The following is a 9114-nucleotide window of genomic DNA, read 5'->3' as shown; positions in this document are numbered from 1 at the left end:
ACACACACACACACACACACACACACACACACACACACACACACACACACAAATGCAAATGAATGGGCAAGTCTACTCTGAGAGTCCAAGGATAACATGAGAGACTGTGTAGAGAGGCTCATCCACAGACCCTAACAGTCAAATCTCTTTGCCAAAGACAGAAGCAAGTCATACTCATTCATAGTCTACTGCGGCGGCTGCTATGGCCACTGGTCATCCACAGTTCGTAAGCTGCTCCTTCAGGTTTCCTTCCCCAAGGCAAAGTGTTTCCAAGGAAGATTCTATGATTCCAGCAGACTCAGAGGGTACTGTGCTTGGAGTCCACGGCAGGCTCCACTCAAAATATTTTCATTAGAGGGAAAACATGAATAATGTATTTTCAATGGACCTTATCATGAATCCAGTGTGAATGAAGTTTATCGTTGTACCAAGACAGACTTTTTTTTTTTAAGATCAAGAAGGTTTCTAGAGCTCAGGCCATCTCCTCTGCATTTTGACAGAAAGAAAGAAGGGAGAAAACCCAAAAGGATAGGCCAAAGTACCTGGACTACTTGGGAATCCAAAGAAGGAAAGTGTGAGAGCAAAGGTCAAGGGCTGGAGATGTCAGCGTCCTTTAAAGAGCTTTCCCAGCATCCTTGGCAAGCCCACTACTAGACTTCATTTTTCTAACTGCAAAGGAGCCTGGGAAACAGTCTTTACAGGAAACGTTGTTGTCCCTAACAACAAAGAAGCTGTTGTTGACAACACAGGAAGAAGAGGAAGGATGTGAGGCAGGAGACTTATCAAGAGTCGTGTGGGGCTGTGGAGATGGATGGCTCAGTGGTTAAGGGCAAATACTGCTCTAGTAGAGGCCTGGGGTTTGGTTCCCAGCACTCATGCTGGACAACTCACAAACCACCTCTAACTCCAGCTCAGGAGATCTGACGCCCTCTTCTGGCCTCCACGGGCACTGCACCCTATGCATGATTTAAAAATACTGAAGTCAATTGCATTCATGTCATAGCCTCTCTGTACTGTGAATGGGCACAGGGACAAACGATTGACTCCTCCGTGTCCAGGATCCACTTTGTAGAACCTGGACAGGGCTCTCCCAGGAAGCAGCAGGAAGCTTTTCGGGCAGAATATATGAAGAGCAAATCTTGATGTTTAACTAATAAAGGAGCTTCATGGTGGCCCCTGCCATTACTCCCAGTACCTGGGGTGGAGGCAGGAGGATCATGAGTTTGAAGCCAACCTAAACTTCACAGTGAAGCCCTGCTCTGTTCATGAGGGACATGCTTGGTGCCTGGTTCTGTTCTGGGTCCTTTGTATACCCAATCTCAGACTCACAAAGCACTCCGTGTGACAGAGCCTATTACTGTCGTTCCACAGCATCAAGTGAGGAGGGATGCAGAGGACAGGAGGAAAAAACCCTGTCCCCACTGACAGTCTGCACAGTAGCCAGGGAAGTGGAGAGAAGGGGAGGTGAGGCCCTTCTCATTTGGTGGCTGACCAATATGGGCTTGTTGCATATTTTAGGCGCCCCAGGAGCCTGAGAGACAGAAAGTATCCTCCCCGAGTGACTTCCACGCAGCTGTAAGAAAGCTGCTCAGACTCCTCCAAGATGGCCTTCTTTCCTCCAGGAGGACACACCAGGAACCCAGCTGCTCCTGACCTGAAGATCCAGCCTTCCCTCCTGAAGCTTGCTCCCGAGTCAGGACAGGGCACCTGGTTCCAGGTTGGAAGCCAAGAAACTGGTTTCAGAAGCCAGGTGGTGCCCAGCATGGAGACAAAGGTGACTTTGCTTAGAGCAACAAAAGAGGTATGGCCCTAAGGCCAGGGGCTCTATGTATTGGAAATTACCTGATCAACCCCAGAGGAGCTGAAATGGGTGGGTCCCTATCACCTCTGGAGCCAAAGAGGGCAATACAATATGAGTGGGACAAGAGCCCTTGTACTTGATTCTACTTCAGAGCCACATCCTCCTTTTGTGAGTCCTGCTATGGGGAGTCTCATCCCCCCCCCATCTTCTTCTACCTATGCATTCGTAGACAGTGATAATAAAAGTCAGTTGAGCATGTCTGCTGAGGATTTTAGGGAAATCTTAAAGGATGCTGACATCCATAAGACTAACTTTTTCCCCTCCCCACCTCCTTCCTCCTGTCAATGCAATGACGATGCCCAGAGCTTCAGCAGCCTTCTTCAAACTCTAAGACAAACTGGAGAAAGGACGCCAGTGCTACGGATGGATGATGGAGCCGAGCAGTGTATGAACCGCCTGCCTTGCTGGCTCTCCCAGGACAAGTCGATTCCTGCCTGAGAACAGCACAACTGTGAGAAGAGAACCCTTTAGCTGTTTGAGAGCAAGTGAGCTTGGATCCTTTGGGAGCCACTGATATTTAACAAATGTTGCTATATGTCCAGCTGAATCGCCAGGAGCCTGTGAGGCCCTCACACACTGCAAATTACTAGTGCAGTGGGAATATATGCACCATTAACAAAAGTTCTCTACTTTTAAAATGATACATTTTCCCGGACAGAGTGGCGCCCAGCCTCTCCTGTCCCAGAAGTCCTTGTTTGCATGTAATCAACCTGGAAAGCAAAGGATAATCCAGGAACCCAAGCTAGATTAGATAAACTTCGGTTCTCACTTCTCAGGGTGTACTAACGACTACCAGCTTTTCATCAGAATGAATCCTATGAGACTAGCTGACCATTGGCTTCCCTCTCCTTCCTGTGAACCAGCTTCCTTCAAACTTGCTGTCTCTTCTTTGAGCACTAGGATCCAAACAGATCCTAGGAGGATCCCTGCCCTTGACCCAGCCCCTAATTTTAGCTATGGTGCCAGAGACAGAGAAGGGCCCTCAGGTTCTTGCCATTAGAGTAGCTTTGGGGACTCATGACCGTGCCACCCACATTGTGATAGTTTGTATATGCCCAGCCCAGGAAGTGGCACTATTAGAGGGTGTGGACCTGCTGGAGTAGGTGTAGCTTTGTTGAAGTAGATGTGTCACTGTGGGTGTGGGCTTTAAGACCCTCATCCTAGGTCCCTGAAGTCAATATTCTACTAGCCGCCTTCAGATGAAGATGTAGAACTCTCAGCTTCTCCTGCACCATCTGCCTGCACACTGCCGTGCCTCCCGCCTTAATGATAATAGACTGAACCTCTGAACCTGTAAGCCAGCCCCAGTGAAATGTTGTCTTAGAGTTGCCTTGGTCAGGGTGTCTGCTCACAGCAGTAAAAGCCTAACTAAGACACAAACATTACATTCACAATGCTCTAACACAGCCAGGCCAGTCTCAGGTCCCGGAGCTTAAACACTGCACACAGGACAGACAGAGCTCAAAAGAGAAAAATCACCCAAGCCAATTCTGGACCCCCAAGGTTGGGCATGAGAATGTGGCTGGCTTTTGAGACAGACAAATCTTTGGCATTTGTAAGGAAATGCCACACTGTGCTCCGTTCAGGTCTTTGGGGGCCTATTTCATGTTTTCAGTATGATGTGTCTCCCATTTGCAATCATTTTCAAGTAGCAAGAATCTAGATGAGCTAAGGGACAATTGTCACTGGTTTCAGCTGGGGAACACCAGCACCAAATCAAGCTGTGCCACCTCTGGTCGGTCCATGCTGAGGGGGCCTGGGTTTCCTGACCTTTGGCCCAGATAGCCCTGTGTATTACACAGGAAGCCCTATTGGCCGCCTGCTTTTGCCCATTTTCTTGTGCTGAATGAATGGGCTAGTGGTTCTTTGGCACCTGTATATCTTCACTGAGACAGTGAGGAAGGCAAGTGACTGTTCCCTTCCTGTGGTCCTGGGGGTTGTTGTGGAGTTAAATGGAGGGCCCACTGAGTGTGGTTGGGCTGAATAAAATGGGAACTGTACTTTTGTAATGATGTAGATAATAAGGGTGAGGAGGAAGGGGAGGAGGAAGGGGAGGAGGAAGGTTACAGTGATAACAACGATGCTGACCATAACGTAGATGAGGAGGGGGTGGGGAGGAGGAGGAGGAGAAGGAGGAGGAGGAGGAGGAAGGTTATAGTGATAACAATGGAGGTGAGCATGACAGGTAAAACCCAAGGTTTCCTGAGAGGACCAAGAAGTAGTCTCCATTTGCCTAATAAGCAAGACCCTGCTGAATGCAGAGTCTGCCATGAACTGAGACCTCATGAGAGACCTTGTTTCAAGGACAGGATTTGTTCTTGGTGGACTACCACAGGGCAAGGGAGCCTGGGACAGATGCGAGAGGCTGGTCATAGCTCTGAGAACATGCCTGTCCTGGTGACAGTATCTCCTGGCAACTGGTATATACCCCAGAATCTTCCCAAGGCTCACAGCCATGAATCTCATCCTTCCTTCACAGTGAGAAAGGCAAGACACCAGGAGCTTCAAGAAGTAGACAGAGTCTGTGCTCTGGGAACACAAAATGTCGTAGGGCAGATATCTTACAACGAAGAAGACCAGAGGAGACAAGGCCACAATCCACAAGTTAGTCCCAGGCCGAGCACACCATGACAGCAGGATTCTGGGTAACTTCCACTGTCATCAAGTCTGGAGCACTTTCTGTTTGTAGTTAGACATCCCTTCCAAACATGGTCTCCATTCCTGCCATGGAACGAGCTCCTCTGATTCCTGCCTGCAGCTACACTCAGCTCAGCTCAGCAAGGCAAGTAGAAGCCACAACAAAGTCACAAACCATGGTGTGTGTGTGTGTGTGTGTGTGTGTGTGTGTGTGATTTCATATGTGTGAATACAGACCCGCACATGCCATGGTCCATGGTCCATGCATATAGAGGTCAGACGACAACCTTGGGTGCTAGCTAACACCCTTCACCTTGAGATGGGATGTCTTGCACGCCAGGCTCAGCTTCCCCACTTGTCATAAGCACTAGGAGTACAAACAAAGGCAACTGGGTCCAGCTTTACCTGGGACCTGGTAGTCTGAACTCAGGTCCTGCTGCCTGCACAGCAAGCCCTTTACTTACCACTGAGCCACCCACTCTGTGCACAAATCACAGTTTGGGAGATTTGTTTTTACACTTGTCCTTAGTCTTTTTTTCTGTCTTGTTCAACAACTCTCACCTGATTACTAAAGAGACCTGTCAGTCCATCCCTGCTGTTTCTCATGGTGAGAGGCCATTAGCTGTCAGAATCCACAAGACTGCCTGACCTCTCTCTACATGACAGATCAAAATCAATGCCTAAAACAAAACACAGCGCCACCAAGCCACAATCCCCAGCAATGCTCACATGAGGTTGAAGACACAGAACCCAGAGATAAGGTCATAGCTGTGACCTGCGTACGTGTGACATGGAAACCCATGTAAGTGTGCTCGGCCCACAGGCATACTGTGTCACCATTCTTGAGCCCATGACGTGGCATTTTTCTGGTTACTTGAAGAGCTTACTCACCAAGAACGCCAGACCAACCAGGAGTGGTAGACTGTCTCTCCTTTGGATGTCCCTGAGCTACCACTATTATTCTTAGCCTTAGGACCTTAGGACGACTGCTCTCTGGCTCGAATGTCAATCACTTTCTGCAAAAGTCCTGTAGCCAACTACAAACCTGCCAACTATGTGCCTTCAGAGTACTGGAAATAAAGTGGACCACATAGAAGTAATAGTGCTGGAGTCCTGCCTCCATCCCTTCCCTGAGCTCTCAGCAGGTGCTAACTCCTTGGGACCTTTAGTCTGAGGTAGACAAACAAGAGTCTAGAAGTCCAAGGTCTCCAGAAGTGGGTCAAGGGGGCCTAGGGCCCATTGGCCCTGCTTCAGAGCCTCCCTTCTAATCCTTTAATCTTGCTATCCAAGTTTTGTGGCTTCAGGGTGTGGCCCCTGAGAGCTGGGACCCACCCACAGTTATCAAAACACAGATAAACAATCTTCGGGCAGAGCAGAAGAACTAGCAGGGGGAAGATTCAAACCTTGTATTGACCTGCGAAGCCTTTGGCAACTCCGTGGGTTCCATATGCAGAACTGCTCTAGGAATTTCTCTCGCAGGTGTTTGGAGGCTTTCCATCTCTGAAGCTTGCGTTCTGATTTACTTAAGCCAATGTAGTGCCTGTCTCTTGTGGAAGGCAGCTTCAAAGTTCATATCTCACCCGATTCTCCCAATCATCAAGGTGTGAACTGTTTCAAAGGGTGGGGTGCCATTGTGGCTCTAGACCACCCTAGTCCTTCCTACACTGCAGAGTTTTCATTTAACAAACTCAGTCAGTGGCAGGACCCAAAACTATTAGCATCAGCTCAAGCATGCTGAGAAAGCCAAACACAGTATTCCTGACTAGGGGACAACCAAGGGACCTCTCAGGTACATTACAGGAGACAGGAGAAAGCTGAACATGTGTGACTATACTCTTCACAGAGGCCAGCCAATGCTGATATCAAGCAAAGACCAAGTTCCCTCCTGGGCCAAGCCAGCGAGCTCCTGTTCTGCTCAGGGCGGTTGGAGCTGCTCTGAGGGCTCATTCAGTTAGGATGCTGACTCATACTTAACGCGGGAAGCCCCACACACCCTAGTGAGTTGCTCAGAACAGGCTCCTATCTTCCCTGCAGCCTGTGATGGTGCTTTTTAAGCAAATGACCGCTTTTTAGATTTACTTTGAAAGCAGCATAGCAGTGACTGTAATTGTTTATTTGACAGTAAAGATATGCTCATAAGAATAGCAGTAACTCAGCCCACTCCATTCCCTTATCTTCCACCATGCCCCTCCTGGTCCCCAGACTGCGGCTTTTCTTTTCGCTTTTGAACACATCTTCTACCTGGAGCGTTAAGGGGAAGCAAGGTATGTAAAATACAGTCCTGAAGCCATTTGCACGTGTTCAGAGAAAAGCCAAAATTCTGCCATATTTCTTGCTCTGAAGCTGGACAGCTCAGGCTCAGCTGCCTGAGTAAGAGGCAAGAAGCTGCCCAGGGGGCTGGCTCTTCCTTCTGCTTCTCAGGAGCAGAAGCTAGTCTAACCTCAGTGCCCAGTTAGCACAAACTCACCCACCTCCATCTCTGACCTTCACTTTGGCTTCTAGCTAGGAATCTGAGGTGGCTTCCTTCCCAGGCAAGTCTCACGCTCTCCTCTGAGACAACATAATACACAGCCACCATCCACAATGCACAGCTCAGAAACTTCCTCCAAGAGACCCACAGACACAGCAGAGGTAGGCTAGAGGCAGAGGGAGCCACTTTTCTGACCTCAGAAAACCTTCAAAGTCTGGGAGAAGCAGTGTCTACACCAGGACACAGCAGCTGCCACAGCTCAGAGGCGCACGAAGACATCATTGACAGAAAGTACTCACCAGGGAGAAGCTGGTAGACGGTCCGCCTTCCCAGCCACTATGCTGTGAAGATCCCAAGGTATGCGCAGCTTGCCTGGAAAGTCACTTTGAAACTTAGAAAGCAGCCACTGTAAAGTCACCCAGTCCCCTCATTCTCAGAGATGTCCACATGATTAGGAAAAAAAAAAAAGACAAGAAAAGAAAAAAGCGCAAAGCACACACCTCAGTCTTCATTGTCACTGGAACCAGATGACTCATGCTGACTCAGAGCGACCACTTCCTCTCCCGACATTCTCTTCATACTTGTGAGCCCGGCTGGTCTGGTTCCCAGGGTCTCTACCACCCTTCCGGAAAGAGCAGCTTCCCAGACCCTGGGAGCTCCAGGGTGATCCAGGGTGATCCAGGCTTGTAGCCAGCGATCACCCTCATCAGGGAGGAGATGCTTTGGTTAGGAGACTTAGGGACAACCGAGAATAAAAGGCAGAGACCCCACATGTATTTGAGTGTCACTGTAACACGTTGGCAGCCCACGGAAGAGGGAAGCATCCATTTTTGCTATTTCCTTAAGGCATCTGAGTTTGCTTTGCCCTGAGAGCCCCCGTTTCAGTCCATGCTTTTCGTTATGCACAGAGTTTTGATCTAAAATCATCATCAGAGAGTTTTGATCTAAAATCATCATCTATTCTGAACTGACTGTTAGTGTGTGTGACGTAGTCTTGCAGGCTTCAGTGATAGGCTAGATCACAAGAATAAAAGTGCCCAGGAGTAAAAACAAAGTTATGGCTCTCTAACTTTGAAAGGCTATTGAACGGTTCCGTGCAAGAACCAAGAGCCCGCCTCTGTGTCTGAGTTTTCTTTTGAATGATGCAGAGGGCGGGGCTGTCTTCCGCAGCTTCAAGCATTTTTAAATTATGAGAAGTACTCCAGAGAAAGCGGAACCCATGTACCACTGAGCAGCCTCTGGTGATTGTTGATATCTCTATGCTCTGTCCCCCCCACCCCCCCAAAAAAGGCAGACTTTTAAAACATGCATTCCAGCATATCTGAGAATTCTTAACAGCGTATGTAAGAGTAGATATATGTGTCAGAGACTCTCTTAAACAGGTTAGGGGAAAGCTAACAGTACAGGCAGGGAGGAGAAGGAATTTGGGGACACTGAGGCAGGGGAAGAAACCCATCCACTCATAGGTCGAGACTCCTGTGAGGGTCAAATGACACTTTCACAGGCGACAACTGAGACCGTTGGAACTCACAGATATTTATATTACAATTCATAACAGTAGCAAAATTACTGTTCTGGAGTAGCAATGGAAATAATCTTACAGTTGGGGCTCCCCGCAACATGAGGAACTGTGTGTGAGGAGTAGCAGGATTAGGAAGGCTGAGAGCCTCTGGCTCCAAAGAGATGGACTATGTGGCCTTGGCAGCAACTTGCAAATACATTGTCCTCCAAAGCCTCTAGACACCAGTCCAGCCCCTCCGGGACGCCGTGCTGTTTGAGCAGGCTATCTGATACAGTCTGCCCAGACTTTCAGAGAACAGCAACATGTGGGAGAGGAAGGGTTTTCAATACAAACCACTCAATCTGGGCAATTGGTTATGTACCATTAGAAGACCGATATGCAACAATAGTTCTGTCCTCTTCGGACTGCATGAAAATGAAAAGCTAACTCCAGGGTCTGCAACTGTAGTGAGTATCTCTGTTCTCTTACACCACTGAGCAGGTCAAAGGTGCCGATGTGTGTGGTTTGTTGTTGAAAGTTTTCCTATGGGTATAGTATTTGAGTCACGGGCCACAATCAAAAGTCTACAGCTCAAATAGGTGAGTTGCACACTAAATAGATAACCTCTTTTTAAAATTCAGAGCC

At 48.5% G+C, this 9114-nt stretch overlaps 1 long non-coding RNA gene across 1 annotated transcript in view; it reads right to left on the bottom strand.

Annotated features, from left to right (window-relative positions):
- Positions 1-7575, bottom strand: part of LOC114612270 — a 56509-nt gene extending 48934 nt beyond the window's left edge. Inside the window, exons 1-2 of the long non-coding RNA XR_003709974.1 lie at positions 7469-7575; positions 7268-7340 (exon numbers count right to left, since the gene is read on the bottom strand). This is a non-coding gene — a long non-coding RNA (uncharacterized LOC114612270). The remainder of the gene's footprint in view (positions 1-7267; positions 7341-7468) is intronic.
- Between the last annotated feature and the right edge of the window lie 1539 nt (positions 7576-9114).

Source organism: Grammomys surdaster, unplaced genomic scaffold, assembly GCF_004785775.1.
Source record: "Grammomys surdaster isolate TR1022 unplaced genomic scaffold, NIH_TR_1.0 129, whole genome shotgun sequence".
In the NCBI taxonomy this organism is placed as follows: Eukaryota; Metazoa; Chordata; class Mammalia; order Rodentia; family Muridae; genus Grammomys; species Grammomys surdaster.
This window is presented reverse-complemented; position numbering and strand designations above follow the sequence as displayed.